Source organism: Hyperoodon ampullatus, assembly GCF_949752795.1.
Source record: "Hyperoodon ampullatus genome assembly, chromosome: 11".
Taxonomy (NCBI): Eukaryota; Metazoa; Chordata; class Mammalia; order Artiodactyla; family Ziphiidae; genus Hyperoodon; species Hyperoodon ampullatus.
In genome coordinates this window covers 43088466-43110170 of record NC_136924.1, presented here as the reverse complement: position 1 = coordinate 43110170, position 21705 = coordinate 43088466, and positions in this window count along the sequence as shown.

Sequence of the window (21705 nt, the reverse complement as noted above, 5' to 3'; positions counted from 1 at the left end):
AAATAACCCACAGTGATGGTTAATTTTACGTGTCACCTTGACAAGGCCAAGAGATACCTAGATAGCTGGTGAAACATTATTTTCGGCTGTGTCTGTTAGGGCATTTCCAGAAGAGATTAACGTTTGAATCAGTAGACTGAGTAAACATCACCCTCACTAACATGGGTAGTTGACATCTAAACCACTGAGGACCTGAATAGAAGGAAAAGATGGAAGAAGAGCAAGTTCTCTCTCTGTTTAAGCTGGGATTTCTGCTCTTGTACATTGCAGCTCCTGGTTCTGGAGCTTTCAGACTCAGGACTTGATTACGACTTACACCATTGACCCCCAATTCTCAGGCTTGCTAAGTTAAATTAAATGATGGGAATTCATTGAATGTCTAGATAATTAGACAAGTCTAAGTTTAACTGCTAAACAAGTTAAAGTTTGCCTACTTTTGTCTTATTACCAAAAAAACTAAAGATGCTTGGGTCTGTTAGCCATTTTTTGTGCCACGTTAAAAAAAAAAAAAAAAAAAGCTGGTATAACAAATAGTTCATAATTGCTTATTTTTTAGTTTTCACTAGAAATTGTCTTCTAAGGGTTAAAAGTTTTAATGAACATATTTAATTAAAACTACTACAATTAATAAGGAAAATATCTTTGTATACAAGGGAATTTTTTAAAGGTATAAGAAATGGAAATGTTAAGGGAAAAGAAAAGCTGGTTATTTCTAGATGGGAAAGAAAACAAGGAACAAGTAAAATGGACATAGAAAGTTGTAAAAGTTCTGTGAAAAAAAAAGAAGTCTTTAGAAAGTATTTTTTGTGTGGTCACGACTGACTAAAATTGGAATACATTTAATTAAATGGATGAGTTTTAATATCAAAAGTAAGCTGGTGCAAAATTAAAATTTAGTTTTTCTCTTTATTAAAAGGACAACTTTCTTTTTTCCTTTTGTTCTGATCTTTATAATAAAAGATTATAAAATGTAGATCTTATGTTTTGTCAAAATAACCACTTATTTCTATGTTGTCTTTATCAGGACTTTAATAACTGAAGTAAACAAATTCTCTTGATATTAAAAGAGCTAAGTTTTGATCAGAACTATATAACCTTCTATATTTGCCTATGAAGTCTTTGTTATCTTGGTTAAATGGATAACTAAGCATTGTTTCATAGTGACCCATGATCCTATTCGACCAAGTGTTTTAAAAACTTTTGACAAACTTCCCAAAATCAAATTCTAAATGAAGTCTTTTTGACTTAGAACTACCTTTGAGATATGAAACATTTCAGAGAGCCCATGAAATATATCAAAAATTTGTTCTCTCGTGAATGGATCTAAAGACTGTCATAGAGAGTGAAGTAAGTCAGAAAGAGAAAAACAAATATCATATATTAACACATGTATGTGAAACCTAGAAAAATAGTACAGATGAACCAGTTTGCAGGGCAGAAGTTGAGACACAGGTATAGAGAACACACATATGGACACCAAGGGGGGAAAACCACGGTGGGGTGGGGATGGTGCTGTGCTGAATTAGGTGATTGGGATTGACATGTGTACACTGATGTGTGTAGGATTGATGACTGATGGGAGACTGCAGTGTGAGAGAACAAGCGGGCAGACAAGGAAGGCAACTAGCACTGAACTTTCTTTGGGTTATTTGTATGGAAATATGTTAATATAAATGTTTCAGACATTAAAAAAATTGTTCTCTCTTCTTATAAAAAGGTAGATGTTAGACTAATGAAGTTTATTTGATATGTTAAACTACATGGGAAGCATTGTCAGAAAAGAAGTAATACTAAGGCTTCTTTATGATATGTCTGTATACATATAGTCAGTGTTTCAAAAACTATGTGAAATTCCTGGAAATCTGATATGTCCTGGTATAGGTTATCAGTCATAATTCTACTTAAAATGTTTCACATAACAGAAAAAAACTAATTCCCTTGTCAATTGCATTGTAATCAGATATTCAATCATGCCATTTTAAAGTTTTTCTCATTAACAGAGTTATTATTTTGCTCTGATGCTTTTACAAATGTTTCATCTTCAGAGAGATCCATGACACTTACTAAAGAGTACAGGTTTCTGTTAAACTTTCAGACCATACCATTGAATTGGATAAAAATTTACAGAACTCTAATGAAAAAACTGATGGTTTCATAAAACTCTTAACAAAAGATAAAAGATCAAGAATTTTTTCCATGGAACTGAATAAACTGATGAGGATGAGTATAATTTTTATGACTTTTTATTTTAAACATTGTCAGTTCTTTTATGTTTTGCTCTTCCAGATTTAAGGAAATGTGTTCTCTCAAGCTATCTATGACTTGCAACAATTTGATAAAGTGTATCTTTGTAAACAAAGATGAAACATGGATCTTTTTCTTCCTACCTGATCCCTCCAGACTTCAGAAATTCTTAGCGCATTCTCTTATTTTCATAACAATATAATTATTTGCATAAGTTCACTAAGAATCTGTTCTCCTCATAACAGGACACGTTGGAAACATCGGTTATATTACCAAGGCTTTGACTGGAATGTCTTATTTGAGAGAGACATGCATAGACTCAGATATGACCAGACAGCTTTAAGGAACTAAGATTGACTTTATGGAGTCAATAAAGATCCTTGAAAAAACAGCCTGGGACCTTGCTTACAGGGTTCCCAGTGGCCTAAACATGTGAGTAAAGAAAGTCACTTCCTGGCAGGTGCAGAAACCACAAGATATTTTATGGACCTCTGGAAGAGTTCACCCAAATCTATAAGTATTGTAGGCAAAGTCTGATGGTAAATCTTTGGCTTGGCTTTCCTGGCCTCAAGAGGCATTTAAAAATTCAAGCTGAGATTTCTTGTGAAAAGTTGCAGCAAAGCATATTTAAAAGAGCCTATATGATCAACTGCTATTCTTGATACACTTATGTAAATAATCCAGGCAAATTCATTAAAACCAGCCTTATTTTGAAAACAAATTAATATGAATTTGGCTATCTTTGGTAGAAATGAGGGTGACTTTAGAGTGACAAATTGTTTCCATAGTATATCTTTGTGGATATTAGAATCTAGCATTATTATTTGTCTCTGAGGCTTTGGCATTTACCTGATAAACTGGACTAGATCCTGAATTCTTCTAGTTTCCTCCTATATCTAGCTATGACTCTCCAAACTAGCATTTCCAGTTTTAGTCCCATCCTTTTGACTTGGAATCATTGAGAACTACAACTGCCCTTTTTCCAAAGCCATGCAAGCTAAAGTTGGACAACTTGACATAAACTTCAGAGAAATCACTGTAACTGCTAATGTATTGACAATCTTCATGCCTGTTGCTATATAATCTACTCAGAAAATTTACCTAAACACCTGATGACATCATCAGAGACATTTCAAACGACAAAAGGTGCTTTGATCCTGACATCTAGATATTTTCAGCTGGCTCCCCTCTGGACTTGGTGCTTTATTGCCATCCAAATTGCAATTCATTATACTAATCATTGTTCTTATTTATTCTCTTTGTTGTTTTTAAACCATTTACACTTTTTCTCTCTCACTGCTGTACTCTAATGCCCTCCACCAGAATAATGATAACTTGATATCTGGAGATTGTTGACCACACCTATAAGATTCCTTCTAATGAAGAGACATAAATTTCTCCTTTTTAGAATGCCACTGAAGACTCACTTCCTAGATGGTTCCTTGTTGCTCAAATGTGACCATAAACTCTGAAAGCACACCTCTCCCTAAATCACCTCTTTCTCTCCTCCATGGGACATGAATCTCTGGGAATGAGCCTTCCCAGCACCAAGAAATTCAATGCCAAGGCCAAATAACTACATGGTTGATCATCAGTGCTTTCCAAAGAAAGATCTTGATCAAAAGGAGGAAATGTGAAAGGAAAATCAAACTGGAGTCAGTAGTGCTAAGAGGGTTCTCTAAAATGGAGCCAGGAGACCACTGAGGACCTGTGACTTATGCACATCTTAGCCTGGATGGAATCTGATTTATGACCACTTTTTGTCCTAATAAAGGCATCCAGAACATCTGCCAGAAACTCAAGATACTTATTGAACACTTACCCTACAACTACTTGTGACTGCCAACCCTTAAGGATAAATATTTCCTCTCTTGCATCAGAGCACAACCTCATGGCTTTTGCCTTTATAAGCTCTTGACCCTTTCTCTTCCCTGAAACATTCTTTCAGTTTTACCCAAATGTGTGTCCCCTGAATTACAATTCTAAAGGCATCAAATAAAGTATTTTCTTATTTTCAGCCTTCTGTGTTTTTTTAAACTGGCACTCACTCCCCAATTTAACAATTCAGAAAGTTCTAGTAGAGTGATGATCATGTATATTGGTGAGATTGTGTCAGCCCCAGCCTCAACCCCTTTTAAACCGAATCTTAGTGACTGTGGTAACAGTCAGAGTCATTTAAAATAGTGTTGACTAATTTGCATGTTTCTTTGGGGAGAGGAGAATTCAAATCCATGAGGGATATTCTTATTGGCCTTCTGTTATATTTCTCTAGCCTGGTGAAGGGGTTGGAGTGATTTGAGTGGCAGACATGAACTGAGTGCTGTCCTGTTGGTTAGGTAGACATCAGGCCCTGGGCATGCAGTAGCTGACAAAGGAAGGAAAGCCTGCCTTGTCACATGGTTCTTCTCTTCAACCTTACAAGACAGGAAGCAGTGGAGGGACATTGAAAGCATTTTAAGGCAAAAATATTTGGATTCAATTATACTATATCCTGCTCGGTTGGCATCTGCAAAAGAAGTCAAGGAAAAAATAAGTCTCAGATATGCAAAAGCTTTGAAAATATAACAACCATGTACCCTGTCTGGACAAATCACCTCACAATGCATTTTAGTCAATTGTAAAATGAGTTCAAAAAAAAACTAACCAGGAGTAGAGGTGCTATGGTGTAAAAGAGATAACAGTGAACCCTGAAACCATTTAAGCATATGATTCATACATGCTGTACACCTAGCTCCAAGTTACATATTGTTAATAATTCTTAAAATAGAATCTATGTAGAGAAAACGTTTAAAAATCAATGCGCTTTGTTTAATTCCAGAATTTAGCAATAAAACCTGAAAGTTTGGAAATTGAACTCTGGAAGAAATTAAGAGTGAAGATTTCTGGATCTTACAAAGGTGGAAGGGCCACTAAGAAACTTAGTAGACACTGATAACTAGAGAAGAGTTCTAACTCTGTAAGAGTTAGAAACAGCATTAAAATTGACCAGTCGAAGAATTGGCATTGTACAGATGCCTTCAAAATCACTGTTCTCAAAGAGAAAGAACATATGACAAAGATAAAACGAAGGCAGCAATAAGAAAACTAGAGATTAGAAGCACAAAAGTCAATGGTATAAAAATCAGACAAAACACGGTGCAGAAACTTTAAAGGGATTACATTTATTACTGAAGGGTGACTGGAACAAAACCAAAGTCTGTTTATACATTATCTAACAAGAGTCCTGTCTAAAGCAAAGAGGTTTGGAAAGATTAAAAGTGAAAGAATAGACAGATACCTACCAAGCAAACAAAGCACAGGAGACAACAATAACCTAAGATAAAGTAAAAAACTAAACACGACACAGTGGGTGATGTTTTATTAGGTGTTCATTTTGACACAATGAGATGACAGTTATGAACCTTTATGTGTCAAATAACACAGAATCAAAGCAGATAAAGAAAAATCAGATTGAAATATGAAGAGAATACGTCAGACACCCAATAACAGCTGAATAAAATTCTTCTATTCTTTGACAGATCAAGCAGGCAAAAAAGTAAATGGGGTTTATAAGTTCTAATTATTTCAAATAATATAATGTATATAATAGTGATTATGAAATGCAATACACTGTCTCTATAGAATAATGCTTATTTCAACACTTATGTGACATAAGATTAGACCATACTTAAAATTCAAACTAAACCTCTCTGACTTACAGAAAGCAGAAATTGCACAAGGTGCCTATTTTGTGATCATAAACAGCAACATTCATAATCCAACAGTTATTAAACAAATATTTACAGAGTGACTTCTATGTTCAAGGCTTTGTTCAAGGTACTAGGATAAAACAATGACAAAAACAGGTAAAACTCCTGCCCATATGTTTGCATTTTAATAGAGACAGATGCAAAATAACCATATTCTTTGTATATTCTCTTTCTTCTGGCTTGAGATCCAGCTGTTCCTTGAAAGCACCACCATCCCTGTCTCTCTGTCACTTTGAGACTACTCAACCTACACACCTGGACCTCAGCCCTGGGATTTGGGCAAATCTCTTTTTACACTTTTGTTGTGTACAAACTCATTTTTCAAATTCCTAGCTTCTTTAAAGTGTGTGTTATTCCATTAGGTGCCCAGCCTGTGTGGACACCATCTGAGGTCCAGTCCATCCCAGTGTTTATGGCATATGCTGGACCCTGCCTTTCTACCTTGATCTCCATGTCCACCATCCTCCATGATATCAGCATCCACAGGGAGCGTCTCTTTACTCTCTCAGTTAATCAGTTTTCTAATTCCTGGTCATCTCTTCCTTTGCCCCGTCCTCTCCCATGTCAGATCTTAGGCAATCTCATCTCCAGAACTGCAAGAGCATCTTGCCCATGGATCACCTCTCTCTCCAGCATCCTTATTCCAGTGCCCCACTTCACCAGTCTTCACTGTCACATTCAAGTTCGTGTCATTTTGATGTTGAATTAATTGCACCACCAACCACTTTTTGAAGACCCACCACCCTCTTTATGTCTTGGCTTCACACTTTGCTCAGATTAGGTCCATCATCTAAATCTTCTTCTTAATTTCAGCTCCCTTGCCCCTCATTTCCTCTGACATACTGACCCCCTTTCTCCACCCACTCTGCACCTCACCCAGGCTGCTGAATGTAGTGACAGTAAAACACTGAACCATGGCTGCAGGACTTATTTAAATGCTCCATCAAGTTGGTTGGCAAAATTGCCCAGGAATCCCAACCCATTTTGTAACAATGTTAATTTCTCCTTTTTGCAAGTTAAGTATTTAATGCCTTCTCCCACCTCTGCAGTCCATAATCATCATATGCCTCACTGAGAAAATGAGAGCTGCCTCTTCCTTTTGCTCCCAAATCCACCAATTCCTACTCCTGTGCTCATCTTTCCACCCTCCCTTTTTATGTCCTAAGGAGTGCGCCCATGTTTATCAGAGACTCAGTCTTTTGCTGTCTCCCCCGGCCTTCTCAGGGATAAAATTGCTCATTTGCAGTGCCCCTTGCCTTTGAAATCAGTGCATTTTCCCCTGCATATGGGCCCTGGTAGGTATACCATCTTGCAAAAATAAAGTATAAACACAACTTCCCTTGGCTTCGTATTTCCATCTAGCTACTACCTCATTGTTCATCTTTTCTTCCCAGCAGAAGGTCCTCATAAGTATCATCAGTATCACCAGCTTCACTTCTTCACTTCATGTCCTGTTCTAAACTCACTTCCCTCTGGCTTCTGCCCTCTACACTCGCGACCCTGTCCTATCTCATGATCACCAGTGACTTCCCTGCTTTACATATGAGTGTATTGACTTGATTACTCTACCTTCTTGGCTTCTGAGACAACAAAAGCTCCTGGCAGTCATCTCTTCCCAGTGACTGCTCCCTCTCAGCTGGGGCTACAAGCCCTGGAGAGCCTTAAGACTCAGCCCCAGCCCATTTCCTAGAGGACCCCATTCAGTCCTGTGACTACGAATACCATATATCCACTGATGACTCCCTAAACTCTACTCTTGGCCAGTGGGCTCCAGGATTAGTAAATCTAACTGCCTTTTTGACATTGGATGTCTAATGTCATCTCAGATTTATTATGTCCAAAGCTGAACTCTGCATTTCCCTCCTATAGGGTCTCAGTGCCTCTGTGAATAACCCCACCTTATAAATGGCATGACAGTCCAGTTGCTCCAGTACAAACGTATAAATCCTGGATTCCTCACATTCTTACACCTTCTCCACCACCCCACCCCTCACCAACACAACCAATATCAGCAGATCCTGGTGCCCTTTCCTCCAAAAATATCTGAAGTCACTTCCCTTCTTTCCAGGCCAACTGCCATCATCTGGTCCAAGCTATCATCCTCTCCCAGATGAACAAATGCTCTAGCCTTCCAAGTAACATCTCTCCTTCCACTCTTGGACGTAGACCTATGGTGAAGAAAGAATGGCAGTAGTGAGGCCTGTTACCTAGGCCTTGTTACCAGCAAAACGATGCACTGAGATCATCAGTCCCGTGTCCTTAGTGTGGCTATTGAAGACAAGAAGAAACCTGGCTGCCCAGTTTAATCTAAGATGAGGCAGGCTTGCAGCAAACTGGGCCAATTGAGATTGGCCTAAAGTCAAAGAGGATCATGAGTAGGAAGTGAGAAAACTTCACTGGAATTTAATGCTATTTAGATTGTGTTTCCAGTGCCAGAAAAGAGCTGGCTTCAAGATGGAGCAGAGAGCAATTTTTACCAAATAAATGATGGGAATGTCATCCCCTGAGACATTTAAAAATCTCCTTGGCATCTGGTTTTAATCGTGCTATCTGTTCACCATCATCTCCAAGATGGCATTTCTCCGGATTCTAGGATATAATGCCTATTCTACCATTCAACAACATTTGCTAAGTGCTGATACTGTAACACGCACTATACAAGGTACTTGGCAAAACAAAATTGGGTTAACGATGTGCTGACAGTATATACACTCAGTAGACTTTGTGTCCGTGCATTTTACTTTAAGAAAGAAAAAGTAAACAGAGTCTTAATAGAGTCATCAAATACTAGATTTGAAAACATCTTCAGAGTGTCCTGCCTTGACCAGGATTCCTCTCCTGGAATCTCCAGCATCAGAGTGTGCCCTCCATGAGGACAGCCAGCACCCTCTGCCATTCCTCTATCAGGCTGGCAGGAGGCCTTGTTAGATATAAAATCAAGCAGGGTGGTGAGCAGGCATCAGTCACCAGCCTCGAGCTTCTGGGCTGCAGAGCCACAGAATCCCTGCTTGGGAGACACTATAGGTATAATAGAAGGAAGGAAATGTAACTTTTGCCATGGTCTCCCTGAAACTGCAGCCAGCACTGTCAAAGAGGATTCCACAGTGGGCATATTTCCTGCAAGATGATCTCACAGGGAAAAAGAAAAGTATCTGAGACAGCACAAAGAGCGGAGGAGAAAGCTTTGTGTTTGGACAATTTGAGCCACAGGACTCAGTCATGAAAATAAAGGTTCTGAAACTTATAGCAATTGAAAAAAATTGTTTAGCTTTACTTATAATTTTCCAAACTTATTTAACTGTAGATTTTCCCCACATAGATCCTCTTCTAGCCTCTCTCATGATTCCCACCTGATGTGCTTGTAGTACAGCCTTGAAATTTACTTGCATAAAAACCAAATGGAGAAAGCAATCATGGAAGTAAAGTATAAGGGGAAGTTTGAGAAGGACATTCCTAATTGAGATAGAAGAGGTTTGCAACTATATCATCAGTTACAAACAGTGCACCCTTGGTTGGACTTGGAGGGAGGTTTGACCATGGACTAGGTCTTATGCCTGAGTGAGGAGACTTGCAAGGAGGAGACGGTGAGCTTTCTGCCACTTGGAATTCACACCCAGTAGGCAGAGAACTTGACATGCAGATCGCTTGCTGGGACACAGCCAGCCTACATGAGAGGAGAGAGAGCAGGAGGGACACATGGGAGATGAGATGTGTGCTGAGCCAGGCACAGGGGTGGGAGCTTGCTTGAGCTCCATTTCCTGAAACCTGCATCAACCACACAGCAAACTTCATGCCTGTTAGCTGATCCTCATGACAGCCCTGTGAAGTCCAGGAGTTATTACCCTTAACTTAGAGATCAAGAGTTCAGGGTCAGACAAGGCTAACAGCATCTCCAATTCACATAGGAAAGTGAGGAGGCACAAGCTGCCTGACTCCTAGCCAGGTCTCTCATCTGCATCATACTACCTTCAGAAAGTGGCCAAGGGGGGAGAGGGTGAGGCAACTAGACAAGGGTAAGGTTCTGGGAACAGGGTAGGGACTGAATGTGCCATGTGTCTGCAGGAAAGATGTGGCAGCTCCTGTAATTTGCCTGAGCCTGATGCCACCCAGGATCTGGGGCAGTGGGGAGAGGAAAAAGGACCAACAGAGGCAGGCAGGCTGGGAAAACCAGAGGTGGCCACCATGGCTATTTCCAGAACATCCAAGGACTGTGGGACAGTGTCAAAAGATATAACATATACGTGTAATTGGAATACTAAAAGGAGAAGAAAGAGGTATGCAAGCAGAAAATATATATGTATATATGTGCGTGTATCTCTATCTATCTATCTATCTAACTCTCTCTCTATATATATATATAGCTAAGAACTTTCCAAAAGTAATGACTGATTCCAAACCACAGATTTGAGATGCTCACTGAACAGTAAGCAGGATTAAAAGAAGAAAAAAATAATACACCTAGGGATATTGCATTCATATTTTATTCAAACACAAAGAAAAACTTGAAAGAAGCCAGCGGAAAGCATAACACCTTACCTATATAGGAATAAGGATACAAATTCAGTAGATGTCTCATCTGCAAGCAGGGAGATGATGCAGTGAAATATAAAAGAAGTTAATTTTAAAAATACAGACTTCTGTATTCAATGAAATTATCTTTTAAAAGGGAAGAATAAGGACTTTTTAAGACAAAAACTGAGGGAATTCATCACCAGAAGACTTGCCTATCAATGTTTAAAGAAGTTCTTCAGGAAGAAGGAAGATAATATAAGCCAGAAACTCAGACCATAATGAAAGGAAAAATGTTAGAGAAGGGATAAATGAAGGTAAGACAAAATATTTAATTTTCTTTACTCTTAATTGATTGAAAAGGTAACTGTTCAAAGTAATAATAGTAACAATTTATTGGGTGATTACAGTGTATGTATAAGTGAATGACAAAAAGGAACAGGAGAATTGAGAATATTCAGTTATAAGGTACCTTACACATGTGACCACATAGTATTATTTCAAGGAGGACTTACACAGAGAAGACTAAAAAAGTAACACAGAATAAGTGCAATTAACAGAAAACTCTTACAAACAGGACAGATATTATATTTTAAATGTCACTTTAAATATGAATGGTCTAAATATAGCAATTAAAATACAGAGAATGTTAGAGTGGATTTAAAAAAAAAAAAACTAAACAAGACCCAAGTATATGTTATCAACAAGAGACCCATTTTACATAAAATGAGTCAGCTAGGTTAAAAGTAATTAGAAGAAATATGGAATAGCTGAATTAATTTCAGGCAGCTGACTTCTGGAAATATGAGAAAAATTATCAGGAATAAAGAGAGAGAATGATAAAGGAGTCAATTCTTCAAGAAGACATAACAATCTTAAAAGTGTATGTACCTGACACCAGACTGTCAAAATTCATCAGGTAAAAAGTTAAAAGAAGAAATGGACAAATCCTCTATTACATTGGAAGAATTCAACACCCATCTGTCAGTAATAGATAGATCAAGAAGGCAAAAAATCATTAAAGGTATGGCTGACCCGAACAAGACTATCAATCAACTGGCTCTAATTGACATTTGTAGAGTTCTTCATGCAACAACAGCACAATACACATTCTTCCCAAGTTCAGATTAAACACTCACCATGATAGACCACATTCTGGGCCATAAACACACCTTAAAGATTTAAAAGACTAGGAATCCTACAAAATCTGTTCTCAGGTTTGGAATTAAACTAGAAATTACTAATAGAAAGATAGATGGAAGAATCTGAAATATTCAGAGATTGAATAATACACTTCTAAATAACACATGGGTAAAAGAAGAAATCTTGAGACATTTTTTAGAAACTAAAGTAAATAAAAATCAGAATACAACTCATCAAACTTTTAAAAATAGGATTAAATGCACATCTTAGAGTCTAAGAAAGATCTAAAATCAATCATCTATGATCTCACATTAAGAATCAATCATCTATGATCTCACATTAAGAAACTAGAGAAAGAAGGGCAGTTTAAGCTTAAAGCAAAAACAAGAAAAATTATAACAAAACAGAGCAGAAATCAATGAAATTAAAATCAGGAAAACAATAGAAAAAAATCAACAAAATTAAAAATTAGTTCTTTGAAAAGATCAACAAAATTCATAAATCTCTAATCAGTCTAACCGAGAAAGACAAATTACAGATATAATACATACAATTAATTACTGGTATGGCCACTTTGGAAGACAGTTTAGAAGTTAACACAAAGTTAAACAACATTGTTTTATCAGATGATCCAGTAAATGTATTTGTAGTTGTTTAATCAACTGATATGAATATTTATGTCTGTGAAAAAAAAATTCATGCAAATATTTATAGCAGCTTTATCACCCCAAACTGGAAGCAAACAATATAGTCTTCAGTAGATAAATAGGTAAACAAAATGTGATTGGTCTATTCAATAAAATATTATTCAGCAATAAAGAGAAATTATCAAACCACAAAAAGACATGGAAAATTGTAAGTGCATGTTGCTAAGTGAAAGAAGTCAGTCTGAAAAGTGTCCATACTATATGATTCCAATTATGGAACATTTTGGTAAAGGTAAAACTATAGAGAAAGTAAATATATCAATGTTGGCCATGTGTCAGGGAATAAAGGTGAGGATTGAACAGGTGAAGCACTGTGTATTCTTTTATGACAGTGAAACTAGTCTGAATTATATGGTGATGGTCGAGACATGCATTTTTCATGGAGGCTGGAATAAGCCATGTGGAAATGTAGTAGGGTTAGAATGACCAGGATGAAATTTTGTTTAGCTTAATACAGATACAAACTGTTACATATAGAAATATGTATAGATATGTGTATACATATGGATTAGTATACACACATATATTTCCTTGATCTATCAGAAGCAACAGCACCTAAGTAGCAATGAGGAGACATACATCCAAATATTGGTTTCTCCATGAAAGGAACCAGGGTTTCTTGGAGAAATGGCAGATGCAAGGATTGGGGCAGGAAGTATATAAGATGTACTTGAAACTCCTTGCAGTACCAGAAAGAAGGAAGTGCTAAACACACACATACACACACACACAATGATAGGAGTACGTCACAGAAACAAAAGAGCCAACTAAAATAGCTCCCAATGGTCAAATCTGGAACATCTGGAGCAACACAATACATAAGGTAGTATCAAATAGTGATGCAACATGTAAAACAAATATCCATGGGTCTGTACTGATATAAATGATTGGATGGATAAAAACATGGAGAAGAAGAGATGATTATCCATGCAGAATAATCTCAAATAATTTATGTCTATATTCCATAATTTATGTAGATATGTGTAACTTCATACTCTTTAAGTGCAGGCTGCATATAATGACTTCCTACCAAAGATGATAGTATGGAAAGTGTGGCAAAAGTAGCTTTCTAGAAACTTGGCAAATCCACCCCACTCATGTGATCAAAGTCAACATCACCAATGATACCATGTAGCCTTGATAGAATGTGATGAAAATGGCACTTCACCTCTTTGGTCTTTCTTCCAAAGCCCATAACCCCAGTCTACTTATATAAAAGCATCAGATACATCCCCACTGAGGGACATTCTATTTTACAATACACTGACCCGTACTCCTCAAAACTGTCAAGATTATCAAAATCAAGGAAAGTTGAGAAACTCTCACAGCCCAGAGAAGCCTGGGGAGACAGGACAACTAGGTGTGATGCTCTGGATGTGGTCCAGCAACAGAAAAATGACATTAAGTAAAAGCTAAGGAGAGCTGAATAAATATAGACTTAGGTAATAATAACATATTAATATTGGTTAACTAATTTGAACAAATATACTAATGTTTGATTTAATAATAGGAGAAACTGGCTGTGGGGAATCTGGGGACTTTCTATGCTATCTTCACAGGATTTTTTTTTCTGGTAAATCTAAAACTGTTTTAAAATCGTTTATTTTTAAAATGATATAGTAATAATTCCAGAAAAAAAATTTAAAGGAAAGCAAATAAAGGACAAACTGTATTCTGTGAAAATAAAATCCTTCAAATCTAACAATATTAGTAGTCTGTAGTTTCAAGAAATATACCAACATATTTTTCAATCATCAGAAAATGGGAAAATGGAGCATTATTTCCGGTGAAAGGATGTAGAGGAAAAGGAACCCTTGTGTACTCTTGGTGGGAAGGTAAATTGGTGCAGCCACTGTGGAAAACTGTATGGAGGTTCCTTAAAAATTAAAAATAGAATTACCATATGATCCAGCAATTCCATTTCTGGGTGTATATCCAAAGGAAATGAAATTAGTACCTTAAAGAGATACCTGCACTCCCACGTTCATTGGGGCATTATTCTCAATAGCCAAGACATAGAAGCAGCCAAAGTGTGTCTGTTGATGGATGACTGGATAAATAAGGTGTGATATAGATAGATGATAGATATATAGATAGAGATGATAGATAGATAGATAGATAGATAGAGGGGGATATAGATAGATAAAAAGATACAGATAGATGATAGATATTAGATGATAGATAGGTGATATAGATATAGAGAGATGTGATATATATATACATGCATATATATATATATATGATGGAATATTATTTTAGCCTCAATAAATAAAGAAGTCTTGCCAACATGCAACAACACGGATGAATCTTGAACCTGCAGGACATTATGGTAAGTGAAATAAGCCAGACAGAAAAAGACAAGTATTGCATGATCTCACTTACATGTGGAACGTAAAGACATTGAACTCAGAGAAACAGAGTAGAACTGTGGTTGCCAGAGGCTGAGGGGTGGGGGAAATGGGGAGATGTTTGTCTAAAGGTACAAAGTTGCAAGTATGCAGGACGAATAGGTTTGGAGATGTGGTGGGTGTACAGCATGGTCACTACTGTTAACAATACCGTATTGTACAGTGTACTGGAAATTTACTAAGAGTGTAGGTCTTAAGTGTCCTCACCATCACCCCTGCCCCCCCACATACATGTAACTATGCAATGGGTGTGTTAATTAGATTGATTGTGGTAATCATTTCACAATGTATGTATATCAAAACATGATGCATACCTTAAATATATACAATTTTATTTGTCAATAACATACCTCAATAAACCTGGAAAAAATTTTAAATAAGAAATACATTATTTTAGAGATTAATATTTGAATTTGATTTGCTTAGGCTTTGATAATACTCTTATAATAAATTAATTTTTAAATGATATTTTGATCCTCATGCTGTAAAGACCATATTGATCTAGGTCGAGGGGAGGGCGATGGAAAGGAACCTAAAATAGCCAGCATTTCTTAAGACTATGTTAAAAAACTAAAACAAATCTATGTTCTGATTTGGAGTAAAACTTGCTCCACCGCTCAGATAATTATACAGATATTTTGAAACCCTATTCTGAATCATTTATCCCCCAAATAAACAAGAAATATTAGTCTATTTTATTGTTATACTAAAAAACTATTACATTATAGTATGTAGTTATACTAAAATGACTAAAGATATTTATAAAATTGTAATCTTTAGCTCCAGCAGTATAACTGGTAAAATATTCCTCATAAGAATTATGAAGATTTTCTTTGTAACTTTCACAGTCCAAAAATTATAGGACTAGGTACTTGGAAATAAACATGAAATTTGATTTCAGCCTCATAAGGTCTAGGGCAAGAAGGTATGTCATTAAAACAAAGAAATAAATTTATGGGTAATAGTAAAAGAATCCGGACAAAAAAGACTGCTATGCCCATTTCACATATGCACAAACTGTGTCCAAGCCCAGCAGCCACTAAGGGCAGGCGGCTCAGAAACCAGGCCTTCTGCCATTTGGCAGGACAAGAGTGGTGTGTCAGGAAGACCAGGTGAGGAGCAGGGTTGAGAGTCTCCCAGTGGAAGGAAGTGGACGGGGAGAGAGGCCACTCGGGGCAAGTCTTACTCAATGATTGGCTGCAGAAATGGTCATCGTTACTCCTGAGTTTCTGCAGGACATCATTCAAGTCACACCACACAGCTCTGGGGTTGGACACAGTGGATCAGTTCGCCTCACCTGTGCTCTCCAGCTGGGCCCCTTCTCCCCTCCCAGGCCCTTGGTGTCCCCATAAACAAAGGGAGGTCGGCACCTCCCTGCCCGCTCCTGGTGAGAATGAGTGAGTGGTAACGAGATTTGTGCCAGCAACCCAGGTACAGCAGGAGTCCTTGGTGAGCTCAGGGCACCCTGAAGCCAGATGGTAAGTCCACACAGGGGCATGGGGTCAAGTGTGGACTCACTGGCTCAAGGTATGTTCTTGGTTTTGTCCCCTAAAGACCTTGCCCTCATTACTGAAGTTTGTGGAGGTGGAAATCACCTGTGGGCAGTGTTGACTTAATAAACCTTCTCTGTGCTAGAACTGAGGGGATGGTCTTCTCCTTGGTAGACCTTTTTTTAATTTTTATTGGAGTATAGTTGATTTACAATATTTTGTTAGTTTCAGTCATCCAGCAAAGTGATTCAGTTATAGTTGTGTGTGTGTGTGTATACATAGTATGCATGTATTACTTTCCGTTATAGGTTATCACAAGATACTGAACATAGTTCCCTGTGCTATACAGTAGATCCTTGCTTGTCTATTTTATACAAAGTAGTGTGTACCTGTTAATCACAAAAACTCCTAATTTATCCCTCCACCTTTCCCCTTTGGGAGCCATAAGTTAATTATCTATGTCTGTGAGCCTGTGTCTGTTTTGTAAGTAAGTTCATTTGTATCATTTCTTTTAGATTCCACATATAAGTAATAACATATGGTATTTGTCTTTCTCTTTCTGACTTACTTCACTTAGTATGAGAATATCTAGGTCCATCCATGTTGCTGCAAATGATATTATTTCATTCTTTTTTATGGCTAAGTAATATTCTGTTGGGTATATACAACACATCTTCTTTAGCCATTCATCTGTCAGTGGACATTTAGGTTGCTTCCATGTCCTAGCTATTGTAAATAGTGCTGCTATGAACACTGGGGTGCATTATCTTTTCAAATTAGAATTTTATCTTTTCCAGATATATACCTAGGAGTGGGATTGCTGGATCACATGGTAACTCTGTTTTTAGTTTTTTTCAGGAACCTCCGTACTGTTCTCCATAGTGGCTGCACCAATTTATATTCCCACCAACAATGTAGGAGGGTACCCTTTTCTCCACACCCTCTCCAGCATTTATTATTTGTAGACTTTTTGTGATGGCCATTCTGACTGGAATGAGGTGATACCTCATTGTAGTTTTGATTTTCATTTCTCTAATAATTAGTGATGTTGAGCATCTTTTCATGTGCCTGTTGGCCATCTGTGTGTCTTCTTTGGAGAAATGTTTGTTTAGGTCTTCTGCCCATTTTTTGATTGGGTTGTTTGTTTTATTGATACTGAGCTGTATGAGATGTTTGTATATTTAGAAATTAATCCCTTGTCGGTTGCATCATTTACAAATATATTCTCCCATTCCGTAGGTTGTCTTTTCATCTTGTTTACAGTTTCCTTTGCTGTGCAAAAGCTTTAAGTTTAATCAGGTCCCATTTATTTATTTTTGCTTTTATTTCCATTAGTACTGGGTGGCCACATAATGTTATGAAAACCTATCTGCAGCCATACTGAGCAGGTATCAGAGTGCCTAACCTCTTCAGGACCAGCCCAGGTTGCCGTGGAAGGTACCTGGGATGTTTCTGTTTCATTTCATGCTTGCAGAAAGGAGAAAAACACAATTCTTCCGAGGTCACAGACAAAGCGTGAAAGAAGACCCCATCTCTCAGCTTGCTTCAGTCTGGTCTCTAATAAAATACAGGATTCCCATAGCATTCCAGTGGGTGGCTGTGTAGGATCCAGTCCAAGCTGGACCATGTGGCAGAGGCTGAGCTTGGGGGAGAGGAGAGCCATCAGCAGCCCACAGAGCTGACACCTTCCATCCACCTTTTCCAAGTCACCATGAGCAAGACTCGCCCAGGTCCAAGGCTGGGGTACCCAGATGCAGCGTGCTGATTGGAAGACACTTAGCACTGGGGGCTCTGGGAGGAGGAGGGATGCCCAAGGATGATAATGACCCAAGGAGGAGTGGGTGCATCTCTGATAAGACAAGGTGGAGAGAAATCGGGGTGGGGGCACGAGTACCAGCTGCTCTTTGCTGAGGTCTCAGCTGTGCCAGGAGGGCCCCATCTAGTCTCAGCCTCTGTCATCCTAACAAGCCCTCCTCTTGAACACTTTCCCTACCATGCAGAGAGAGGCGAGAGTTGGGAAAATATGGGAACTTTCCAAGACCACCAACCAAATAAGCCACTGAGTATGGATTCAAGCCTGCTTGACCTGGAGTGTCCAGGATGGTCAGGGAGAGGAGGAGGGCAGGCCTGGGTTCTCAGAGGTGGAGACGTGGGTTCAAGGTAGGGCCCCTCTGCCCATCAAACTCCCTGCATCCCAGGCAAGCCACTCAGTCTCTGAGACTCTGCTTTCTACTCTCTAAGGACTCAGATGAAACCATGCGCACCGACAGGAGAGCCCAGCGCAGTTCCCAATACTGGGCAAATGTCCCCCTGGTGTCACATTTCCATTTTTCACTGAGATCTGCAAATACCTTGGGGGTCCTGCACAAAACAAGGGGTTCAGGGTGAGGAAGCCTTCTGAGGGTCCAAGGTCGATGCAGCGGAGAGAGACAGAGATTGGACTGGACATGGACGTGGACGTGAATGTGGACAAGGCCTGCCCTCGGCCACCACGGTGCACACTCTGGAGAGGGGAGGGCGCCGACCCCCACAGGCTTCACCCTACAGTTTAGGGTGAGGTCCTTCCTTCCTCAGCGCCAAGCTGTGGAGACCACACCATCCCCTCCCCAGGTAGTACTCCTAGGCTCAGACATGGAAAAGGTTGCCAGTGCAGGTGTGAGGATGGGGTCCAGGCAGAATGGACCCGCTGGCAGCTCCAGAATCCCAACCAGACTTGGGCGTCTGCCCCAAGGAACCCGCGGAGGCCCTTAGCCAGGGTGAGGAGGTGAGTCTGCACCCAGACTGGCTGGACCCCAGGCTGCCAGCGCCAGGGAGTGAGGCCAGCCTATTGTGAAAACCTTCCAGATGAGAAGTTATTTAAAAGTGCGCTGAAAGCCACAAAGTATTAAAGAAATGTAAGGTATTATGAGGTCTGGCATTTAATACAACACCATTAAAACCGCTACAGTTTATTTTTATTTTTATAAGCTAAGCTAATGCTTGTCTAGTTTTGAGGTGTTTCCCAAACCACTGTCGTGAGTATATAAAAGGCTAAAATGATGGAATGTGTATGCCTTGGAGCTCTGTGGGACAAGGGGCTGTATAAATCCTGGGAACAGCTTCCCTCCACTAGTGCACACTGGGAAAGTCCCACCTCAGCAGGCGTCCTGCCAGCTTACTAAGTTTTCTCTTTATCGGGAATTTAGGGCAGGTAACGGCGCACCTTGCGAGATGAAGGGGTTTCTTCTGAGCAGCTGAGTGGGGTCCCAAGTTCTCACTGCTCCAGAAAAGAGGTCTCAGCCCCTCCTCCTGGGCATGATTAATCCAGTTCTGCATGCAATTTGGTTCCATGGTTTCTGAATTCTAAACAAGCCAGAATAAGCGGCTCGTAGTCAAGATGTGCCATGAACACACACAAGAGAAGCAGAGGAGAAAGCTCAGGATACAGAACAACAGCAACAGATCCGAGAACTAACAGAGCCCTGTCGGAGCCTCACAGTGCAGCCTTGAACACGCTGAGAGCGTAGGACTAAAGCCGGCTCTTTGCTGCATAGAATCCTGGACCCCCCAAAGAGTAAATGCTCGGGATAGCTAGGTTTCTGTAGCCTTTAATTCTTGGAAATTGCTCTTCTAACGAACGTGTGTGGATGGAAATATCTCGTGTGCTGCCTGCATCTTGGCCTTTCTGGAGGACGTGCCCCTTTCTGGATGAGCCGGACTCCCGTGTGGCCCCAGGAGGCACGCCAGAGGGGGTGGACCTGGAGTTCCCAGCACATCCACGAGTGATGGATGGATGATGTGTTCTAGGCACCAGCCCCAATGGCAGAGCCGAAGCCTAGCCCCAGCTTGCTGTCCCAGGTCCTTGTGCCACTTCTGGGGCATCTGGGAGCCTGTACTCAGCAGTGAGAGGTGACGTGTGGGTCCTTTTCAAGGTCCACCATAGGAACCACCTCCTCCAGGAAGCCCCCCAGGGATTGGATGGGGATGATCAGGATGCCTCGGACTGCAAGGATGCCCTCTGGACTTCCAAGGAGATGTGAGGTGCTCTGAGTCCTCCTCTCCGAGTCTCTCCATTGGCACTTAGGAGATGGGTGTTGCATGCAGCCCAGTTGGAGTGATCTGAAAGTGGGGGAGGTGTCGCACAGCACAGTGTTCCCGTTACAATAACATCTGCCCCCACTCAGTCACTCAGTCGCTCTGCTGGCAGCTGGGACACACGGTGGCGAGCAGACCAGAGCCCAGCCTCCTGGAACAGGGGACCCTCCCAAAAGCCAGGACACCCCGCCCCCCACCCTCCTGCAGTCAAGTCCCAGAGCTTCCACACGCCGGCTGGTGGCCAACCCCGGCCTCCCCAAGCACCGAGTGTCTCATCTTCATTATAGAGAAAAAATTAGAACTTCTGGGAGATTTGCTGTAGGAACAGAATGAGCTAATCCTCATCAACCTCTTCGGCCGGAGTCTGGCACAGAGCGCTAAATAAATATTAACTAATACTAATGTGGTTCTTGCTGGGTTTATGGAGGAGACAAACATTAAATAAATAAGGGAAAGAAACACGTAGCTACACGTCGAGAAGGGTGGGATGAAGCCAGGGGAGGCCCCCAGCGCCTCGGTCTCCACGGCAGTGCCATGTGGTTGCCTCCTGTAGAGGTATCTTCTTTAATTCTTCTAGTTATCCACTTTTGCCCATCTCCCCCATCAGGGTGGGGTCTCACGCTTCTCCACCAGTGTCCCCGGAGCCTAGCAAAGCCCCAAGTACAGCGGCCACTCAGCAAATGTTTACAAATGAGCTTGAAAGATGAGTCGCTTCCCCAGGACTGAGGGGCCTCCGGGCGAGCAGACTTCAAGAGCTGAGGGTTCCGCACCAGAGACTCGGCCCACAAAGAGCCGGTCCCCAGGCGGACATGAAGGCACCACGACGACCTTGTGTGGGGGCCGCAGGGGCAGCTCACAGGTCATCAGGAGAAGCCCAAGGGCCTGCCGGCCCGAGGGGTCTCTGTGTGACTGAGGAGCAGGGTCAGCTTTTGCCATCAAGGCCAGAGAACGGGGACCCTGGGGGCCCCCGCTAATGCAGAGGTCTGGCCGGGGAAGAGCAAGGCCCGTGGGCATTTCCCTCCAGCTGGGAGGTCAGTCCAGGGCCGCTGTAGGGGCGCCAGAACCCAAGTGACCTTGGCAGGGCCGTGCCTGGGATCCCACCCCGGGCAGTGGGAAAGGGTCTCCCTTCACAGGACAGTGTCTGGCCAGCCTCCTGCAGGAAGGGGAAGCCAGGGATGATGCCAGGCTGGGGTTATAAGGACAAGGGACACAGCTGAGCCCCCATGAGGGAGCCCGTGGGGGTCCCTACGCGTCTCGGGTGGTGGGTGTCCCGTAGACTGCAGGGGGCGCTCAGCATGTGGTCCTCATGTTAGGTTCCATGTGCCTCCTGGTCATGGCCCCGCAGGCAGGGGTGCGGGGACAGGAGGGCATGGGTGTAAAG